Source organism: Parasteatoda tepidariorum, chromosome X2 (assembly GCF_043381705.1).
Source record: "Parasteatoda tepidariorum isolate YZ-2023 chromosome X2, CAS_Ptep_4.0, whole genome shotgun sequence".
In the NCBI taxonomy this organism is placed as follows: Eukaryota; Metazoa; Arthropoda; class Arachnida; order Araneae; family Theridiidae; genus Parasteatoda; species Parasteatoda tepidariorum.
The window spans coordinates 3485993-3510062 of record NC_092215.1 but is presented as its reverse complement, the minus strand read 5'-3'; the positions used below and the strand labels follow the sequence as shown (position 1 = coordinate 3510062).

At 27.9% G+C, this 24070-nt stretch overlaps 1 long non-coding RNA gene across 1 annotated transcript in view; it reads right to left on the bottom strand.

The window, feature by feature from the left end:
- The window catches only part of LOC139427158 (uncharacterized), a 57333-nt gene that overhangs the window by 10860 nt on the left and 22403 nt on the right, over window positions 1-24070 (bottom strand). The window contains exons 2-3 of the long non-coding RNA XR_011638320.1: window positions 14635-14775; window positions 966-1117 (exon numbers count right to left, since the gene is read on the bottom strand). This is a non-coding gene — a long non-coding RNA (uncharacterized lncRNA). The remainder of the gene's footprint in view (window positions 1-965; window positions 1118-14634; window positions 14776-24070) is intronic.

The following is a 24070-nucleotide window of genomic DNA, read 5'->3' as shown; positions in this document are numbered from 1 at the left end:
TACTATTAGAGAACTGACTATTAGAGATTTCGTGATTTTTAAGATCACGCATCAGTTTAAGGTAGTAAAAAAACACTACAGCTGAAGGTAATGTCAATAAACATTTAAGTTTTAATCGCTTCACTAGCCAATTAATTTGAGAAAAAAAAAATGCAAAAAAATCAAAATATTTTTTTATTTCATTAACAGATACAAGGAACTAAAACAAAATTTAATACACAAGTTTCAAGTTGAAATTTAGTTTTCGTTGTGGCTAAAAAAACATTTAATTTACCATCAGTTTACTATTCCGAGTTATCACGGTAAATGAAAAAAAATTAAATGTTAGTCTATCTATGATAGTTTTTAAAACAAGGGACATCACTAAGTGATACTTTCCAAAGGTCAGTTAAGTGATATACCATTTTTTTTGTACTCTTTTTTTCTATGTAAATTCAGCAACCATTGTATATAAATTCCCCACAACCCAACAGTAAAGCTCCAAAGCAAAACTTGACAAACTTCTAATCACAGCAGATTATTATTATTTTGCTTCCGGTCGACTAAAAACGTGATAAAACACTGATAAATTCGGCTACGCTCGAGTTTTCTCGGGAAAATAAATATTTGCAATATACACATACCCGAGTTAACTCGGGAAAAACAGGGAAACGGTTAAATAACTATTGCAAAATTCATAGGAAGGTATTCTTCAATAAGATTACTTTTTATATTAGATATATTTGAAGGTTTATGTTAGATATGTTTGATATACGTTTAATATTTGTAGGATTACTTTTCTATAAAAATAAATAGTGAAATAAATAAATAAATTAANTACTTTTTATATTAGATATATTTGAAGGTTTATGTTAGATATGTTTGATATACGTTTAATATTTGTAGGATTACTTTTCTATAAAAATAAATAGTGAAATAAATAAAATTAAATTAAATCAAACTCAAATAAATATACATCTACTTACCACAAAGTGTTGGAGAAGAAAAAAACGATGCATTGATACCCTTTTTCATTTAAAAGTTAATTATTTCCTGAGTGAATCAGATTAATTGGTATTTTTGATGTGTTGAATTGTTTGTGACAGCATGAAGACAGTTTCACACATTAGCAGCAAAACTTAAACAAGAGATAAATCAAGATAAGAAATGAAAGTATTTTTCCATAAACTAAAGAGATCCATTGTAACACTTCATTTACTTTTATTTATTTTCATGTAAAATAACTTGTTTTAAATTAACATTACTGCCATTATTAATGTATCGTAGAATTTTTATTTTTATTTTTATTTTGGATACAGACAAAAATGCGTGTTCAAGAAAATGGATATAACTTGAACTGAGCGTTTAAAAAAAAGATCTTGTAGAACTGAAATAACGTGTTTAAGAAAATGAACATAGTTTTTCAGGGAAAGTAAGATGATAAGTGAATGATGGTTGACATATTATAAAGTATGACAATTTTAATTCATGGCATTTTACGAATATTAACGATTTATTTCCAGGGCTTCTTAAAAATTATTGTGAAAAATGTAATGGTGTTTATACAGGAAAAGTTCAATTTATTTCAAAATTACTAAAAATAAAGGCATTAAAAATTCATTTTTTGCAATTTAATATTTATATAGCATACATATATGACTAATAACTAGCATTTTAAACATACCCGCATGTTCAGTAACTATCTTAATACAAAGTTTGAATGATCCAATAATTATGGTAATCAACATAGATTTAAATCCAAAAGCACGCATATTTATTATACCTCTGAAATATGTATTTCATTAACTATTAATTTCTGTTTTATCTAAATCAATTCAGTGAAAAAAAATTACATCGAAAATTATACCTTACACATTCAGATAGCTCTAACATAGCAATGTAAAAAGTGTTCATAAGTATATGTCAAAAGAAATACTTTTTATACACATAAATCTTCTTAACCGCTTCCCTTAGAAGTTTTATTTAAAAAAAATGCAAAAAATTAACATATTATTTTATTTCCTTAATAAATACAAGGACCTAAAACAAAACACAAGTTGCGCAAAAAATATTTATTTTACCATCAGTTTTCTATCCCGAGTTATCTCAAACAAATGAAAAAAGTTAAATATTAGTCTTTGTATGATAGTTTTTAAAACAAGGGACAGCACAAAGTGAACGCCAGTAAAGTGATACAAAGTGCCAGTAAAGTTAAAAAAAAAAAAAAACCCTTGTTCATTCTAAACTATTCGTCAGATAGTCTCAAGATTGGTTTCGGTTAATTTAGTGTAAAAAAATACTTTAGAAACAATGCCTCAAGTAAAATGCAATAAGCAAAATTAACGCTAAGAGGCTCGAGTACTTTCCTAATTACACTATTTGGACCAAATTTCTGTAGCTATTCTTTATAATTGATGTCAAAAATATGAATCCGTCTTAAATATATAACATGTGTTTCTCGAGAGAAAGTACAGTAAAAGTCCGTAATAACGAGCATCTTTTCCGTTTATAATGGACAACTATTTTGATTTGAAATACTTATCCAGAATAGACCGTTTTTATCTACAGATTGTAGATTGAATTACGAAGTTCTGCATGTTATAAAAGCGAGAAATATCTACAGCAGAAATGTTTGAACAAGTTTTTGTTCGAAGTAAATAAATACCCTTTGAAGTCATTGATGGGAAATTTTAATAGCAATTAATGGAAATAAAAGAGAATGATTGATATGTGGTTAACAAAAGGTGTATTCTTTTCAAGAGCACAACAAGAATTTTGAAAATATTAATAGAATTTTTCATTTGTTGCTAAGAATGTAACTTACTCGGTGGTAGTATATGTATTGCTTTGTTAAAATTATACGTAAAAATGTAAGAAGGTTTCTCTTTTGATAACAGAAATAAATAAAAATGTCTTTCATTTAAATCGCATAACATTCTCACTTAAGAAGCAGGAAAATGTATTATCCTTTATAACAATTCTGACAGCGGGTGGTAAACAAATGGTATACCAAAATAAAAGTGGTGAAAAAAAATTGGTGCTAAGTGTACTTACCACTGCCTTAGGAAATTTTAATGCACGCATCTAGCCTCCTTATGGTAAATTTCAAGAATGAAATAAATGAATTACACTGGGAAACATTTTTTTTTTTTGTTACTTGAAATTTTTTAACAGATCTTAAATACCTTCTTATTGGTTTCTCTCTCCAAATTGTGGTATTAAAAAAAAGAAGGAAAAAAAAACATTACCGTTTTTTTTAAATGACATTTTTAGTCTATTTTCTGTTTAAATGTAAAAGTTTAAAAGCATAATATATAACAGGGGGTCACAAAAATATTCCGACAAACTTTTTGGGAATACTACATAATCAGGATTAAAATTGCATAGGATACCCGGAAATATCTAGGGACGAACTTCTTTAGGCTTACTAATTCACTTGAAGTTTGTCGCAACATTTACGCTACCCCTGCTATATATAACGTTTTTTAACTTGTACACTTCGACAAAAAATAAAAAAAAGCGTCCTTTAAAGAAACTGCATCTTCAGTCGGAAAACTAATTTCAGATTTGAAATCCCGAATTAGGCAAGATGAAGTATTTGCATAAATGTAATAAAAAAATTGTTCCCTAGAGTTATCGGTATTTTTATGAAAGCAAGTTTACAGAAACGTTGGCCCTTAAAGCATCAACTGGTTTTTGCCTAGTATCCTTTTAGACGGACAATTCCTTATTGAAAAAAAGTGGCAGTACAAGTACTTCAATATTAAAATGTATCCTGCTCAAACAATATATTTTATTTTTACCATTATGTATTTACACTGTAAATATTTACACTGTATATCAAAAGTAAACACACGAAGGCATACCTGCCAACTCTTCCGGGTTTTCCGGAAGATTTTATTTTCATATTTAAAGTGATAGTAATTATATACTATTTTTTCTTTTATAATTTTAATTTTTAAATGATATTGATCACTACTATTCTTACAAAAATTAAGCAGATATATTAATATGCGTTACTATCATGGTTGTCAATTTAAGTTTTCTCAAATACAACGTATTTGTTAGCTTAAAATTGAAGTTTTAGTTCCATTTTAATACCACTGGGAAAAATGATAATGGAAGGGATTAAAAGTTGGCAGGTATGCGAAGGTATTTTCACCAGGGCTAAAAGGGAGATGGAAAAGCTGGTTGGACACCCATTTCACTTTATGGCTAGTTTTCGGATTAGTAAATCTATTTTTTACTAAAAGACAATTTTTTTAGTAATTAACAACATTAGCGTTTTGACGTATTAAATCTTGAGGTTTAAATTTTTAAAAAAAATATGTTTGAACTACCACAACGAATCTATAATTTGAGAAAAAAACATCTACATAAGATTTATTTGTTTGCTAATTATGCTTATGGATACATAAATAGTTTTGTTACTTAATTGCTTCACTACCACTTCAACGACCGTACAATTTGGCAGTTATGCATACTTAGACCTAATTTGAAAAGCTTTTTTAAAACATTTAACTTTTTTTACTTTAAAGTATGTTTTTAAATGAGATAAATTTCCGACAGATCTGGTTAAGAAAAATAATAGTTATCAACTTTTACAACGCTTCGATACCCAGCCTATCACATTTTGAAGCATGTAAATCATTCTTCGTGATTGTTTTATTTGCTTATTTTCATAAGCACCCTATTAATGCGAATTTTAACAGCCACTAAAAGACATCCTGTAATAAATAAGCTGTATATTTCGCTCTTAATATTTCGTTTAACAGTCATTGGTTGTCGTAGCATAAGAAGATCACAGCTTTCTCAAAATACTCCATTAAATTCACTTTTACTACTTTTTTTGAATGCTTCTTCGTTATAAAGATTGCTCCGCTTCTTAAAGTCTGTCACAATACTCAAAGTATGACAATATTTTAGACATTGTTTTTTTCTCAACCAAAACATATTCGATCCTCTATTTTCAAAAAATTGGTGTTATGTTTGAATCTATCTTCTTCAATCAAAGCATATTGGATTTGTGTTATTATGTTTACACAGTGTTTTTATTTCGCAATTATCAATGTGGATATAAAAAACGGGAAATAATCCAAAACAAGGTCAGTTACTTTATATCTTTACTTGTTGGGTTTGGAAAGCGTTTATCTCTTTTTATGGATAGTATGTTGATATTTGAACAAATTTCACTTAGTTTTCGTAAACTTTAAAATGAGTTGTTGCGAATTATACATTTGACAGAATACGTAAATAGGTGTAGCTGATTTTAGAAACTTCCAGTAAGAGGTTGCATTTGCCCGCCTTGCAAAATACCGGCTATAAGTTGAATTTGTCACCACGGAATTGAGATATGTGGTAGATAAAGCAAGAATATGCCCACTAAAATTAAATATTAACTTAGTTCAACAACTCTTTTAATAGGACTTTTCACATTATTGAAATTGTATAAGTAGTTCGTTTAATAGGTTAATGTTATTTGATATAATGCTATTTGATGAACAAATTTGACTCAGCAGATTTTAAAAACTCTAAAATAAATTGTTTTGAATTGTGCGCTTGTCTGAATACTCAGATAAGATACAGATGTAACCGATTTTAGAAACTTTAGACACGATGTATGAATTTGTATATCCAGCTAAATCATGACTATAATTTAAATTCATCACCATGGAATTGTGATTTTTTTTAAAAAACTCAAGTGGTAGATAGCACAAGAATATACTCACTAAATTTAAACATTGATTTATTACAACTCATTTAACTAATTACAAACAAAAATTAATTTTAGTATTTTTTAATTATGAAAAGCAGTCCAATAGTTATTAAGAAAATCTGTTGGAATATCGTTATTCTATTTGCACTAAAATATAAATTATAGAAAATATAAAATATAAATATATTTTGAAAATAAAAGAAATTTCAATGATGAGTAACTGTTTCTCTTAGATCAAAATAACTGCAAATAAGTGAGCCTTGTATGGAAGAATTTACGTTTAAAGCAGGAAAAAACACCGGTGTTTCATACCTTATTCACAACAATAAATTTTTAGAATGCTAAATATAATATTTGTAACTTATTTTGGCCTGAATGAATTCAAAAATTGAAAAAAGTGAGAAAAATATGTTTAATAAAAATTCTGCGTCAAAAAGTTAACAAAGGAACTTTTCAAGGCGTTCTTTAATTTGTTAATATAATTTGATAAATAGTGTGCAAACACTAAAAAGTTACACATTACAATAAATGGAGGGCTGTCGAAACTATGTAAGAATGTTAGCCGTAATGACCATGATGTTCTGTTTGTTTATATTTATCTTATATGGTACTCTTGCCTGTCTGTGGTGTCAAACTTTTCAAAAATTTTTATAACGTATTCTTTAAGACTGTTTTTGTTTTTTATATCATCTGGCACCAGTTTTGAGAATGAAGAACATGCGTTTGGAAAAACAATTATTATTTTGTGAAAAGGCTCCAAAGTCTTATTTGTGGGCAATCTTTTTAAATCTTGTTGTGTTTTTTACAATCAACAGAAAAATTTGATGTAGTTAAAGTAATAGCACCAGAAAAATCTCTAATAATGAGTATATAATAATAAGTATAATAATTAATATAATAATGAATATGTAATAAAAGAATTACTATTTCTCAAATACTCACCGTCATTTACTAATTTGTAATAGAATTAGAGTAATTTTTTTCCAAACTAAGTGAAATTTTTATCAAGTAGTAAATTATGTTTGTAAAAAAGTAATTTAGTTACATTATAAATTTTAATTCAGATGAGGCAAAGTATATCAAGAAATTTAGTATCTTATTAAAATATTGAAAATTATTTTTAGATGATCCCAAATTTCAAAACTGTAAACATTGAGGCATATGCAAACGAAATTTTTTTTTCAAATTACTGTAAATTAAAAATAAGTTTGAATTGAATGCACTCTCTTAGTAACAAAAACATACTATTTATCATATTTCTGAGTGAATATTTTGTATTTTTTTTAATGAATGCTGTAATATGAATAAAAAGTATAATATATTTAAATTTTAGGATTTTGCATAAATATTATTACATTCTGTCTATGTATACAAACATCAAAGTGATTATAAATGAATAAATTTTGTTTAAATATTGATCTGCATGTTTTTTGTTAATATTTCCAAGTTATGTCATTATTTTTACATTTCCTAATTTACTTAAAAATTTTTATTTCCATACGCCAATGTAATTAATATCGGAATGTTTCCTTAATTAGAGATTAAGGGTTGACCAATCCAATATTTGCCTTCTCTTTTATATGAATTTTTATTTGTGAAAGTAATATTTTCATTTTTAAATAATAAATAATTTCAAAATACATAGTAATAAGAATTTGCTTCAGCCTAAGATTAAAATTCACTTTAAAACATTATTGGTGCTAACTCTATAGCATCTGTTGGTTCTTTAACGAATGAAATGTAAAATGTTTTAGATATATCAACTTGAAGAAAGAAACATTTTTAAATGAAAGAAAATATTTTTCAATCCCCAAAGTATTAATAAAAAAAGAGAAGATAATTTAAGTCAAATTCATATAAATCAAATTATAATTTAATTACTTAAATCTACAAAAATTAATTTATTTTCGATGCGTTATGTAACATATAATTATATATATATATATATATATAATTATATATATATACAGTCGACTCGTGTTATAACTACCCTGTGAAGGAGTCCCAATTCACATCCATAAAAGATAACGTTATTTTACTCTTGCTATAACGACCGTAAAAATGGTCAACTCTTAATATAACGACCCCCTCTGAATTTGAACACAGCTCTTTTCTAACTTCCTATTGGAAACTGGGGTTGAATGGTTGACCTTGAACAAGCACACCTCCGTTAAGTCCTGTTAACATGTAACTTCTACAAATTAATGCGCATCAAAAAATTAATGTCTTCGTATAATGAAGCCTCGTTTATGTTCCTCGGTTTACTCTTCTTCATAATACTGCAGATTATGTACATAAAAAAAATTCGTTATATATACCGCAAATAATGTACATCAAAAAACTAATTCATTAGAAACTAGATTTTTTTTGTCACACTATGTTTTTCAATCTGTACTTTAAAATAAAATTCTTAATTGGTAACAGTTGTAAATCAATTGTTAAAATGTCATTATGTTTTATTAATGTATGTATCTTATCCTTTTTTGGTTTATAACATGTATACCACAAATAGTATATGCATGCATTATGACGTTTAAAACCATTATGTGACCGATTTTCAGAGGAAATTTGCTCATTTTGATATAGCGACCATTTGATATGACGACCAGATTGGGGCAGTCCCAATGGGGTCGTTATAATGCGAGTCAACTGTATATATATACAGTAGAGAACCGATTATCCGGAACGAACGGGACTATCGCTATTCCGGATAACTGATTTTTCCGGTTTTCTGAATCGCTACAAAAAGCCGTTTNATATATATAAAATAAAAATCATTTGGAATAAAATTTATAAATCCAAACAATAAATAAGCTGATAAGATGTTCAAATTTTACAACAACTTTAAACACAAAAATAAAAATTATATGCAAAATGTGTAGGAGTTGGCATATACTATCAGTTAGAACTACAAATGTAACGAAAACAAACGGTAAATTAAAGATAACCAAAATTTGAATATATCAATTACATTCAGTCATTGAAAGACGTCATATCAAGTTTCCCGTCAATAATGCGTTTATAACATATTTTGACTCGAAATTAGGTTCTTACGATATTTTGGAGCTAAAGTTGTAGACAAGACTACAAAATATCAAATTAAAAATGCTCTATTACCGTTTATACAAAGTTACTTTTTACATCATTGCAAATTTAGTTATTTACCAAATTTGAATTATTCACTCTCGCGAAATGACTTATTTACTTTTACAAGCCTCATTTCTTGCAAATAATTCTAAATGTGTATTGAATTCAAATAGAAATATTATGGAGGGACTCACATTCATGAAGTTCTTAGCTTGTTCAACGAACCACTCAGAACAATGAAATTTTCGTATTAATTGTGCTATCAGAATAAAAATTCTGTTGTTGTTTAAGATTTCAGACTATTGCTTCCAAAAAATTATGCCTAAAAATGAGAAAAAAAAAGTTGAAGTTACCGTATTGTGAAATGAGTAATTTTTTTGTCTCTTAGCAACAACTTAAATTTCAAAAGGTTCGTAGCTCTTAACTGCTTTCCTTACCAATTTTTTGGGGAAAAAATACAAAAAATTAACATATTTTTTACTTTATTAATAAATGGAAGGAACTAAAGCAAAACATATTACACAGATTCAAGTTTAATTTGTAAATTTTTTTATGCATAAAAATTATTTATTTACCATCAGTTTACTATCCCGAGTTATCTCGTGCAAATGAAAAAAGTTAAATATTAATCTTTGTATGATAGTTTTGAAAACAAGGAACAGCACAAAGTGATAATTTCCAAACACTAGTGAAGTGATAATTTTCAAACACTAGTGAAGTGATACGACATTTTCGTTAATTCTTTTTTTCTCTGTATAAATTCAGTAACCATCGTATATGCAATCGCACAAAGTGTTCAATCCCACAATGCAACAGCAAAACTCCGAAACAGAATTTGGCAAATTTCCAAACACAGCAGATTATGTTTTGTTTGCCTCCAGCCGAGTAAAAACTTGATAAAGCAAAACGAACTGACAAATTCTGCTACATGCGAGTTTTCTCGGAATGAGAAATATTTGCAATATGTACATACCCGAGTTAACTCGGCATAATCAGTGTAGCGGTTAAAAGAAATATTTAAATCCCTTATATGGCAAGACGGAAAAGAGCAGAACTGATTTGAAAGATACTTCATTCTAGCATTTTTTTCGAGAAAAATAAAGTGTCTGAAACTATCAAGATTTCTTTTATATCTTTAGCATATATATATATATAAAACTACTTCTTTTCCAAGATAAAGTCACCCCATAGACTGCTGAACTCAAACTGTCTTTTATTTTAACTTTTTATTCTATTTCATGATGTATGGGATATGGGCCTTCTGTGCTGCCCAATTTTTTATAAATAAATAAAGAAAGAAAGAAGATAAAGTAGGGGCCTCCCTAGCCAATCGGTATCACCCACCAAACGCGTGGAGGTAGCGGGTTCAAATTCCGCGATTACCCTGAATGTATCTTCGTGCTATCCTTCTCTGTTTTGAGCTATCTGTCTTTCTTATTTGACAAAGGTTTATAAGCCTGCACAAATGTAAGGCTAATAAACTAAGATAAAGTAGGTATTATTGAATAGATTAAAAAAAAGAATAAATAAAATCCTTCCACATAACTAAAATGGTTTTACTACCAGCCTTTTCTCGTTCCGTTTTCACCCCATATCTAGCTTAATAAAGTATTTAAACTTCGACTCCAGGGTTGCCACGGATGACCAAAAATGCAAAAAGTGGTGATTAATAAAGACCAACCATTGCAATTTTTCGAGGTACATTGCTTTCAGTGCACTATTGAAATCGAATTCAAACCATATGTTTGCTTTTAATATGAAGAGTTTGAAATATAAGTCATAGTGGTAGTTATGATTGCATAATTCAGGGATGTCACAGTGAATAAAAATGTGAGAAGTGGTATTTTTTATTTATCTTTAATCTCTTAAATTATTCTATCACTATGACTTACATTTCAGATTATTCATATTTAATGGAAAAATATTCTTTAAATTCACTTTCATTAGTAAAATGAAAAAAAAATTCTGGCAAGAACTGTTAATTTAAATTTTTCATAAAGTTTTGAATTTTATTATTCACCACAGGTTGCATTTTTTCTCGCCTGGGGCATGCCCGATTATTAAAGAGATCATAAATAAACAAAAATTAATTGAGTTTCTACCACTTTTTACAGTTTTAGTCGCCTGTGGCACCCTTGGCATCAATCAATGATGGTACATACGCCTGAAAATGCAAAAAGTGGTGAGCAATAAAAAGTTTGTAACTGATAGAAGGGGATGCAATCTTCTACACTATCTGCATATTTCTTTCAATTTACTAATAAAAGTAAATGCACGGATGATTTTCTTTTTAAACCTACATCATCAGTGTTTTTATGAGCTGGAAAAGTGAGAGGTACATAAGATTTTTCAAGCCTACTGAAAAACGATTGAATTTATCTTTCTTTTGTAAACTACGACATTATCCTAGAGTTTTTTTTCACCTATATATAATTCTTTAAATTAAATATTTATTGATAGCTTAAAACATTTAAATATATTTAACTTTTGCTTCCCTTTCAAGAAATTTACTAAACCGCGGGAATTCTGAAAACTACATCAGTAAAATTATTAAATCTACTATGTAAATTCATAATTTTTAAATTTAAATGTAGTTAGAAATCTAAGAAATATATAGGAAAGCATAATTTCTGCTCCCAATTTCAATATAAAATGAAATGCTATAAAAATTTCGTAAAAGTTGTCACCTATGCTGCTAAGACTGTCCCTTAGCGGACTATTTTTTTTCTAAATGAAAACATGTAGTGCTAGCTAGATAGATGGGCATTACAAAAAAAGAAAAGATTGAGATATCAGTGTTTATTTATTTATTTATTTATTTTTTGAAAAAAGTACATTCGAGTTTTTCCTCCTGATGGGTTAAATTATTTTATACATTGGTTTCAGCAAAAGGATAAGCCAAACTCTTTCCCATTTGGTAATTTTAAATCAAACTGCTCTCTAGTATTGTTTCCTAACAGATACTTTGCAAGTTTTCGAAATTTTCATTGGATAACATCTCAGTACAAAAAAAAAGTTTATTTCCCACATGAAAATTGAAGCAATTTTCGCCTTACCGCTCTTTTAGACAATTTAAAAACGTGAATTATGTTTATATTGCTATAAAATTTTATTTTATACAGCAATAATAGCCATACAACCATTAATATATAATCAGAATATGTCACTTAAACTAAAGCAGCTACTGTAAACAGCAATGATCCACCCAATATTTACCTATGCCTCACCTACCTGAACAACGATACCTTAACATCTACTGAAGAAATTAAACCAATGCCAAAGCAAGATCCTTAGAAAAATGACCCGTGGAAGATGGTTCATCCGGAATACCAATATACATACAGACCTAAAAATACTAACTCTATCACAGCATATATACAAGCTAAACGCAGATTTTTTTGATAAAGCCATAAAATGCAAAACAGCAAATTTTAATGAAATTTTTAAATTTGAAAATTATATCAAAGATAAAAACAACAGACCAATAGCTGCACATTTCACCTCCGACGCCTCATATCATAACTATCAAAACAAATAATTTCCTCAACCTTTCTGAAAATAACGTTTCCTCATGCTGATACAATTCTGAACAACTCCAAAATCTAACAAACACAGTTTAGAGCAAGCTGCTCGTTTTATTTCTTGATTCCTTTTAGTTATTCAAGCAAAGTGCTTGAAACATTCAGAAAAGCAACTCCACTGCCTGCTTACCTCAATGCTTAACCAAAACAGTGTTAAAATTCCAGATGAATGGGAAAGGGGTCGCTTCACGGCCCAATTGCCCAATAAAATCAAAACACTAGGACTAGGAAAATTTTATTTTACTATGAATGTTCGAGGTTTAATTCAATAAAAAACCATTTGGCATGCGGGAAAATCTTAAATTTCAAAGATAAGAAGTACATTAAAAATGTCTTAAATGAAGTATATGGAAGTGAAACATTAAAAATAATGAAAAGTACAAGCGAAAGTTTTGAAATTTTTATTTTTAGATGCCTCTTAAACTCTTCAATTCATCGCATTCTTCATTAATACTTTGAAACATCTAAGTACATCACCAATCATTACTTTTTAAAGAAAATTTATGTATTAAATGACAATTTGTATTCACCAATCTTTTATTATTAATCCTTTTATCATTAATCATTGACGCAGAACTTTTATTAAAAATATTTATCATACTTTTTTCATTATTTCGTATTAATTTTGGTCAAAGTAAGTGAATAATATTATATTTAGCATTTTATTATTTTATGGTTTTGAAAAATGAAATATCGGTGTCTTTTTCTGTGTTATAGGTAAAATTTTCGAAACACAACTCACTTCCACATAATATTGTTTAAAATTTGCACTTATTTGCAGTTATTCAAATCTAAGATAATCAGTCATTCATTATTGAAATTTTTTAATTTACAAAATCAATTATAGATAAATTTTTGAATATGAGTTAAAAAAAATTAACTACATTTTCGGAACTTTATATTTCAGTACAAATATAATTTCGATAATTTAATAGATTTTTGTTAGTGACTATAGACTGTTTTTTATAATTTTAAAATACCAAAAAATATTTTTGCTTGCAATTAGAGCTTCATAACTCTAAGTATAAAAGTGCTTCAAAATGCGTAGGAATCTACAATTAATAGAGACCGAAGGATGTAACTATTTTCTAGCAATTCACATCGTTAGTGTTTAGCTGTATATAATACATAACGATTAGTAGAACGATAAATGTTTAAAAGCATATGGGTCATTCTCACAAAAACAGTCATTTTCATGTCCCCAGTACATTTTATGTTTGTTTTACAACTTACGAAAAAAAAAATTCAGGGAAAGTGTCCTTCAGAATGCAGGCTATTAAAAGAATAAAAATAAAATTATCAATTTTTATTTTTTTATTTATTTTGGGTAATTAAAATATACCAATATGTCATTCCCTCACTAGTCCCCACTGTTGATTTAGAAAAAGAAAAAACTGTTTTTGAAATTAAAAAAAAAATTTACAAATTCGTGTTTTTTATTTCAGAATATTGAAATATAGAATTCAGAAAATCAATTTTAAATATAATTTCTGATAAAAATATTAACACAGCACTATTTTAAACTTTGTCCCTAGTGTTTCGCATCATTCCCTCACAACAATGTTCTTATCACTTGCAATCTTCTAAGAATAAAAATATTTTAATAAAAACTTTAGCAGTTAACAACTGGCATCATAGAACAAAATTGCAGTATGTTTCCATCTTCAACTTAAAGATGCTGTGCTGAGGAGTAAATTTGAATGAATCAAACCAGGCAAAATTTTTTACATTTGTCATTCCGTCATGTCGTTTTTTAGAGTAAAATAAAATACAACTTCATCGAGAAAATGGATAATTATGTGTTGCTTTCTTGTATGAATATAATTGTATGTGATTGATTTCAGAAATTAATTAGGCCTAACTGTTATTTTTAAATTTTATTAAATTTGTCATTCCCTCACTAGTGTATAAAGTGAGGGAATGATACGATGTGAAGGAATGATTCAAGATGAGTATATTATTAAATTTTTTTTTGTTCAATCGTGGCAGCCAATTTTATTTCCCAAACCTGTAAAAACTATTAAATATATAAAACTAAATTATAATAAATATTAGATATACTTAGTATGTTATCATTTTCAAACTTTAGGTAGNAAGTTCTAATGATTTTATGAACTGAAAAATGACAGTTTTCGTGAGAATGACCCATATAATTTTCCATCATTATTGGTTAGTGTTTATTGTTAACAACAAGTGTGAAAACATTGCAGATTTTAAAAAGTGGTGATATAAGTAATAGACGCTTTGATACTTTAATAATATATTTGTGACCATACCTTAACATATCAAGATTTTCTTCTTCTTTTGATCTTTGAGCTGGGCACCTGGGTCGCGCAGCGGCCCCTATCCCATCCATCATGTTTATTTTGATAATTGTGGCAGGAATTTTAAGGTCAGCAGTCTATGTGGTGGCTGTTAGATATCAGATTTTAGAAATGAGATATTAATATAACAATTTTAGAAGTCTAAACGAAGAGATATCTTCTATTCTTACAAGTTTTAAAGTTTTATTCTAAAAAGCAGATGATTATTAACATAAATATATGTGATTGAATATTCACGTAAATAATTACATGTATTGTGTTCATATTCTTACTATACAAGTAATTATTATTATCAATATATGTGATTGAATATTAACGTTAATTATTACTTGTATTGCATTTAAAATCGTACTATGCAAGTAATTAGTAACATAAATACATGTGATTGAATATTTATATCAATAATGACTTGTATTCAAATTCTTACTATGCAAGTAATCAGTAACGTAAATATATGTAATTGAATCTTTACACTAATAATTACTTGTATTTAAGTTCTTACCATGCAAGAAATTTGTAACGTAAATATATATGATTGAATATTTACGTTAGTAATTATTTGTATTATATTCAAATTCTTACTATACAACTAATTACTAACGTAAATATATGTCATTGAATCTTTACATTAATAATTACTTGTATTTAAATTCTTACCATGCAGGAAATTTGTAACGTAAATATATATGATTGAATATTTACGTTAGTAATTATTTGTATTGTATTCAAATTCTTACTATACAAGTAATTATTAACGTAAATGCATTACTATGATTTTAAATTTATATCCTTGGATTCCGTGTGTGACCAATCTGAATTATGATATAATTATAATTCAGGAATACATCGAGTACCATGATTTCATGAGAAAATTTTTTTATATGTGTTAATTCAAATTATTTTTTTTATAAATTTTAACTCATATTTGATTCGACGTGAAACGAGTCATGTATAGAATGATTTACAGCTTAGTAAACATCGATTTATTTTAAAAATTAAGTGTACTAAAACAGGTCAATGTTAATGTTCATAAATATAATACAAATAATCCAATGACAAGAATCCATTTTTGAATTCAATTTTATATTTATTTTGAAAAGCTGTATCTATATAAACTTCGAATTACATCATTTGTTCAGTAGGAGAAGTAATTATATTTCTTTTCTAAAACTCTGATATTGTTTTAACCTATTCTGTTTGTAGCAACAGTGTTTCTATCAAAATAGCTTTTTTTATGGAATTTATTTAAAGGTATGATAACAACTTTAAGCAACCATTTTTGGAATGACGTTTTGATTGTTGTTTACAAAGTATGATTCAACTAATTTATCAAAATACAATTATTAGATCTTTAAAATGAGTCATTTTATATAAGAATGCAATATTTCAATATTGATCAAGCTTTAATTTAAGAATGTTATTGGATTAAATTAACGCGTGTGTATTTAATAAAATGCGACCATAAATGTTTTTAAAACCAGTTAGCATTTTCTTTGAACAACTAAAAACGTTTAAATTTCACTTTAATTTGTGAAATGCTATCACTTCATGTAACTTTGTTTTTGGTTATTGAGCCCTTAACTTTGATGCAGTGGTGAGCCAAAAAATGAAAAATAATAAAAATTGAAAAAAGTGTAGTAAATTTTGACTGTATCGATTAGACTGGGAAATTTCATTTATTTATTTATTTGCACTTATACAAATACTTGATCTTTCCTAATTCGACTGCGAGGATATTTCAAATCTGAAATTAGTTTGGTCCCTATAGCTATGAATTTTTTAAAAATGCATTTTTGTTTTATTTTTTGACGGAATCTGCAAGTTTAGAAACGTTATGCATAACAGGCAGTCACGTAAGTGCGAAAGGGGAGTAAGTTGGGAGCATCAAAAGGATTGAAAACTAGGGGCGTTTTCCTATTCCGACCTCTTCAGAAGAGCACCTAGGAGGGGAGCGCCTCTATTCGTATACGACGACTTTTCAAGGCATGGGTTCCTATGCACTTCTAATCCCGATGATGGGCCCAAATACCCTTAGAAGTTTGTCACAACATTTATGTGACCCCCTGTTATATATAACATTTTTAAACTTGTAAATTTCGACAAGAAATTGACTAAATTGTTATTTAAAGAAACTTTGAGAGAAAAACTGATTGTAGATCTGAAATCAACGATACGAAATTGTCTTAGATCTGTTAAAAAAAGATCTCATGCAACAGAACAAAACAAACATTTTTCCTTGTGCTATTAATTTGGGATTGCTTTTGTATTTTTACTAAAATCAATTCAATATTTTTGTACACTAATCTCAAAACTATGAAATATAGAAAAAAGTTTGTTTTCCATTTTTCGAAAATTTTACCCCCTATTATAATATTCATGTATTATGGTAAAAAAAAAAAGAAAAAAAATCTTGTTTCTGAAAAATAATTGTTAATATAAAAGGAGTAGAAATTTTTTTTTAACAAAGCTGTTACAATGTTCTTTTTATTAGCCTTAAAAGTAGAAACTCAAGTCTGTTGTATATATATTTGGGGATCAAACATTTTGTTTTCTCGTTCTTTTTCTACCAGTTTTTAAATTTTTCTAGAATATGGCGAAATATAATTGCAAACGCATAGTTTAATATCAAAAAATAATTACCTATGCTCTTAATATACATTGGTAATCACCTAATCCTCAGTGAAATAAGTTTTTTTTTTAAAGAAAAAGCTATTGAGTTACCTTTTTTAATCTTTTGGATAAATGTTCGATAGAAACCGAGACTTATAAAAATGCGTTAGTGATGGGTAATAACAGTACTTTAAGTGGGAAGTTGCGCGAAACACTTAAAAACGCAATAAAAGACTGATATTGAAATTACGATAAAACATGAAAGAGATTTCTAATATACTTTTTCTTAGGAAAAAGCAAAATGAAGAGGTCTATTATCCTCTTACGATAATTTTCATTGGGAAGTTAGGTTTTCAACTCTCTGGAAAAGTAGCTTCGCCTTCCATCTTTAGCGAAACTCGTAGTGCTGCCATCTGGTGATAGTTCTCTAAGTTTGATATAAGCGTTAATGCCCACATTTAAAAAATATAATAAAAAAAAAAAAAAAAAAAGAAGAAGAAAAAAACTTTTATTTAAAAGGGTTCCCGCTGTCCATAAAAATTTTTAGTTGTAGTAGTAAATTAAGGTTAATGATAGAATATATTTCTAATTTAAAATACCACTTTATCGTTAAGTTGTTTAGAAGCCGGAATTTTCATGCATATACACTTTCTTCAGAAAACAATTTTTAGTGGTTACATAGAAATTAAATAATCGAAGTTTGTTTAATTTTCGTTTCTACCTTTTAAAATTTACAATGCCTACCGGAACCATGTTTTAAAAACTGTAAAAATGTCTTTATAAATATTTTTGCTCAAAAAATTTATAGAAAAGAATAAAATGTGGTTTGAAGCAGTAATTTACTTAAGCTGAAATTTACTCAATTTTGAACTTTTATGGAAACAAATATTTGGATCACAGGAATGGGAGGAATACTTGGATGGAAAAAAAATCATCTCAGGATAACTGAGCCGGGATCTTGAGCATTGCTTAGCAAAAAAATATTTAATAGAAAGCTTTTCCATTTGATGTGTGTTTGGTATCGATGTTACTTAATTAAAAAAAATATTCAGCTTAAAAACATAAATGGAACTGTAATTTTTCTATCATTAACAGTAAATTGGTAGTTCATTTATTTTTAAAGACATCAAAATGTTTGCGCTGATCTAAGACATATATTAAAGAAACAATATAGTTTTCATACTTGATGACTTGATAAACTTGATAAATATAATTGATAAACACCGTTTGCTTCAAAATATTGAAGATGGTATTGAAAGTCGTCATGTTTCGAACACTCAAAAATTGGAGTTTATTACCAAGACTCATCTTACGTGAATGAAGAAACTAAATTGATTTGAAGTGATTGCCCTGGAATTTTATTCTATTCATATGAATGCCAAATCACTTGCTTTCGATATAAATCATCCCTTCTCCGAAGCGTGTCGAAATATACTTCGTCCAGATTTACCTCTCTTTACTACTGAGGTTTTTCTAGTTTGGTTTCATCATCTTTGCTCCCATGGTTTTCTAGTTTTGTATATCATTTTTATTTCACATTTTTTGTTGGAAATTAAACATTTTCTGTTTCAAATCATTTTTTTCATTCACTTCTGGTGAGTCTTGAAAATTGTATTCCTATTTACGTACTATTCTGATGATTTAATAATTTTAAATCAAATTTACAAAACAAAAAATAATACATAAAAATGTGATACATTAAATATAAAGTACAAAGAAAATAAGGAGAGAAATGAAAAGAAAAAACATTTTTTAAAGGAGAATAAGAAAAACTATCATAAGTAACGAATTTTTTTAAAGAATTAAAAAGGCGGAAAACAGAATAACAAAAGGATCTAATCTAGTTATTACCTGACATGATTAAATTCTCAAATTATAATGTCTTCTATTATTATATTAATATAGCCAAAACAGAATATATAAATACAATAGTGTGAAGAGCACCAAAAAAAAAAAAATATCGGGTCTGGTTCGACATCGACAATAAATTTATCGACAGGCCATTTCATTGACTAGGTCATTTCTCGACAAGCCGTTTCCTCGACAGGGTCAGTTCCTCGACAGGATCATTTCATCGATGGGGTCATTTCATCGACATGGTCATTTCGTTAACAGGGCCATCTCGTCGACAGGGTCATTTCATCGACTGGGTCAATTCGTCGACAGGGTCATTTCGTCGACATGGTTATTTCATCAACAGGGTCATTCCGGCGACATGGTAATTACATCGACAACGTCATTTAATCGACAGGGTCATTTCGTCAACAGGGTTATTTTGTCGGTATGAACATTTCGTTGATAGTGTCATGCGTAATTCCGATACTAGTTTAGACATTTAATCTAAATTTTTTTTATTGTTAATTAAAAAAATACTATTATTTAATTATTAGACTAAAGCAAAATTCTTTAATCATGTGTATTGTTCCAACTGCTCTAAAAAAAGCATTTTTTTCTTTTAAAAAACTCATAACGGCCTTTCCTTCAGTTGAACATTCAGTTAATTAGACGAAACTTTTGTGAGCTCTAGTTGTATTTTTCAGGTATTTATTTCGCAGATAAACTGTTTCATTGTTAAAGCTCGTACATTTTTATAGATTAGCAACACAAAGGCACTTGCTATAACGACTGAAAATGATTCGTGATATAGCAAGTGAATGAAGGATGAAAAGAACAAGTAAAAAGAAGACAATGAATAAATGAATCTAAATCAGAAAAAGTAAATTAGGAATCAATGATATAATTTTGGAACTGAAAATTACGCATGCCTTTGCCTACGAAATAAATTTTTCTACCAATTGTCGACGAAAATAACTCTGTCGATGAAATGACCCCGTCGACGAAATGACCTTATCAACGAAATGACCCTGTCGACGAAATGACTTGCCGACCAAATGATCCTGTCGACCAAATGACTTAGTCGATGAAATGGTCTGTCGATAAAGTGTTGTCGATGAAACGGACTGTCGATGAAGTGATTATCGCTGAAATGAATGCGACCCAAAAATTCGATATACGGAAATAAAACATAAAAGGAAAAAAAACTCAAAAATACAAAATAAAACGAAAATTCAAGAAAAATACAAAATAATATTTTGAAGTTCTAATTAATATACATGCATATAATAATTAACTTCATAATGAAAAATATTTTTCTTTCAAGTCTATGGAATATCATAAGAATCGTCATTTCAGGTTTATTTATTTTTGCACTTTTAAGAAAAAATATTCTCTAAGATTTACATTTGTTTTTAGACTTATTGACGATTTAATTAATATTAATTTTTAAATTAAACCATTTTATTATACAGTATTAACACTGAAGAATTGGTCTTGTTTAGTAATCATGACGATAATATCAATTTTAATTTTTTTTAAAAATTCAAGTATTAAAAAGAGGAAAATATCTACATTGTTGACTTAAACGAGAAAAATAATGATTTTAAGTTTATTATTAATAAATTAATTGCAGGGAAATCTAAAGTTTCTGAAAGCAATTATTTAAGTACTATTTTTAAGAAAATAAATATAATTAAAGGAATTTTTAGTAATATGTATTTATCCAAAAAACAAATAGACAAATTTGACTAAAAACAATGGATATCCAATTATTCTAATTAAGTTCTATATAAAATCATTGAGTTAATTGCGAGCTAAAATTATTCCAGAAGATTTTGCTTTCTATTCGTTATCTAAATTGATATTTTTATGTGCAAATCTAATTCGGGAAAATCAGTGGCTAAAAAACTTCGAATATTTAATAAAGTATTTTTTCAATAAAAGTTAATAAATTCTTTTAAATGATCAAAATTAAAATGCGACGTTTAATAAAATAAATTAAAAATTAGACTTTTTATTAGTTAAAAACTTTAAATTATCCAGTATAATACTAAATTCCAGTATAATACGATACTTACCTTGCGCAAATCCAGTTTCGGGCCAATCCAAGGTAAAAAACAAATTGAATGCGGTTCTGTACTTCAGTAAGAACGCTCCAGAATACATCTCACTATCCTAATTTACGCTTTAATTTCATATTTTGTAATCTGACAAACTAGTAGCGAAAAAATTTTTAAAACATTTTTGGCAAGGTGTCAGTATGTAAATAGATGTCTGATCTCGCTATTTGCTTTGTATGATTCTTTTGTGTTTTATTTGATATTTTTCTGGAATTTTTGTTTTAATTTGCATTTTTTTATATTTTTGTGATTTTTCCTTCATACGTTTTAGTTTCCTATCGTGTTTTTGGGGGGGAGGGGAGGTGCTTGTCCGACTAACGTATTGAAATATTTTGCTCTGGTTATATTAATACTATATTAGAAAGCACTCTAATTTGCGGATATAATTGCGTAATCTAACGAAGAGATTATATCTTTTTGTTATTTTGGCTTCTGGCTTTTTAAATTTTTTTTTTTTTAATTTTCAAAAATTTTTTTAAAACAAATTCGTGGTTTTTGGCAGTTTTTCTTCTTCTCCTGTAAAAAATATGTTTACTTTTTTATTTTTTTCGTTGTTTTGTTTGTATTTTTCTCTTATTATATGGGTTCTATGTATTTAAAGCACACAAATGTTTCACAATTTATACACAACTCATATTATTGAAGGAAATTACAACCACCAGATTTATTTTAATTGCAATAATACATTAAAAGTATACTTCCCCTCAGTATTAAACCTAATTATCCCGAGTTAACTCGAGTACTCAACTCGGGATATTTAAATTAGGATAATAAATAATTTATCTTTTTAGCTACACCTTCAAATGCGAATTACTATTATTTCAATGGTTGGGAATAAATTTTCTCCTCAATTTTCGACATACTTCATACCTAACAAAAGAGCAAAAAAATAAGGAGTAAAAGAAATAAAAGAGTACTAAACACTTTGCAAAATCGCAAACATTTGACAATTTCCAACTATTTATCAAGTTAAAAGTTAAAAGAGCTAATTCACGAAAAATTGTTTAAAATAACAAACTAACTCATGCAAGCATGAATAAATATATCTTAATTGAACATCCCATTAAGACCTGATGCAATTCAAAAGTACGTATTTTTTTTTCTCATATATAAATAGCTCAAAGCTAAAAAAGTGCTAGAAAAGTTATTTCGATATGAACCTAAGAAATCAAAGATAATCCATACTCACCAGAGATGCCAACTACCAAGGTTTCTACAAAATATTTTAAAAAACGGTTGATCGCTGTATCGGTATATAGCTAAAATTTGATTTTCGGTTAATTTCACCAACTTTATAAAAGGCTCAGCTCGAACCAAGTGCAGGCTTAAAAGTGATTCGGAATAGAGAAAAAAAAATTATAGTGAAACCTTTTCAATAATATAATTGGAGGAGTAAATCTATTTTTCACAATAAACTATTCATTGCCATTAAATATTTCATTGACATGAAGCAGTGCGTATTGTATATGTTACGGTGAAACACCGAAATCTGGAGAATGTCGACATTCTCCGTAGAATGTCAACATTCACGTAGTCGTTTGGTGTATGNCTCAATTTTCGACATACTTCATACCTAACAAAAGAGCAAAAAAATAAGGAGTAAAAGAAATAAAAGAGTACTAAACACTTTGCAAAATCGCAAACATTTGACAATTTCCAACTATTTATCAAGTTAAAAGTTAAAAGAGCTAATTCACGAAAAATTGTTTAAAATAACAAACTAACTCATGCAAGCATGAATAAATATATCTTAATTGAACACCCCTTTAAGACCTGATGCAATTCAAAAGTACGTATTTTTTTTCTCATATATAAATAGCTCAAAGCTAAAAAAGTGCTAGAAAAGTTATTTTTATATGAACCTAAAAAATCAAAGATAATCCATGTTCACCAGAGATGCCAACTACCACGGTTTCTACAAAATATTTTAAAAAACGGTTGATCACTGTATCGGTATATAGCTAAAATTTGATTTTCGGTTAATTTCAAAAACTTTATAAAAAGCTCAGCTCGAACCAAATGCAGGCTTAAAAGTGATTCGGAATAGAGAAAAAAAAATTATAGTGAAACCTTTTCAATAATATAATTGGAGGAATAAATCCATTTTTCACAATAAACTATTCATTGCCAATAAATATTTCATTGACATGAAGCAGTGCGTATTGTATATGTCACGGTGAAACACCGAAATCTGGAGAATGTCGACATTCTCCGGTGAATGTCAACAATCACATGGTCGCTTTGGTGAATGTCCGAAATATTTGTTATAGCCAATTTTATATTAATTTATTCGTTAATATTATTATATTTATTTGATATATTTATATTTATTCTATATTTTAATACTTACTGACGATAGATTAGAAGAAATATCAGTGTTTGGAGTATCGGGCAAATATGTGCCGGACGAACTCACGGAAATGCTCACGATTTCGGCACCGCTTGGCGCGGTCGAGAATAAGCGCTCTGAAAACCGCAAAATTGAGAATATGGTAACCCAACCGATCTATGTGTGACATCTTGCTACAGCGTGCAACCCTATTTCCTTGATTGAGTAGGAAAATGATGGTTCTATTCTATTTATAAATTTCTTTCTTATTCACTTCTATCTTCATACCGCTCTTGTATTTTTTTATAAGCAGTTTTCGTTTCGAATGAAAAATTCATACTTAATTTAATGTTTATGTCTCAGAATTTTATTTAAAACTAGATTCTTGTAAAAATCTTATTTTTCAACTTCGTTTTTTTTTATTATTGTTCTTAAAAGTGTAAAATCTATTTTTTTTTTTTTTTTTTAAATCTACTTGCTAAGGCAGT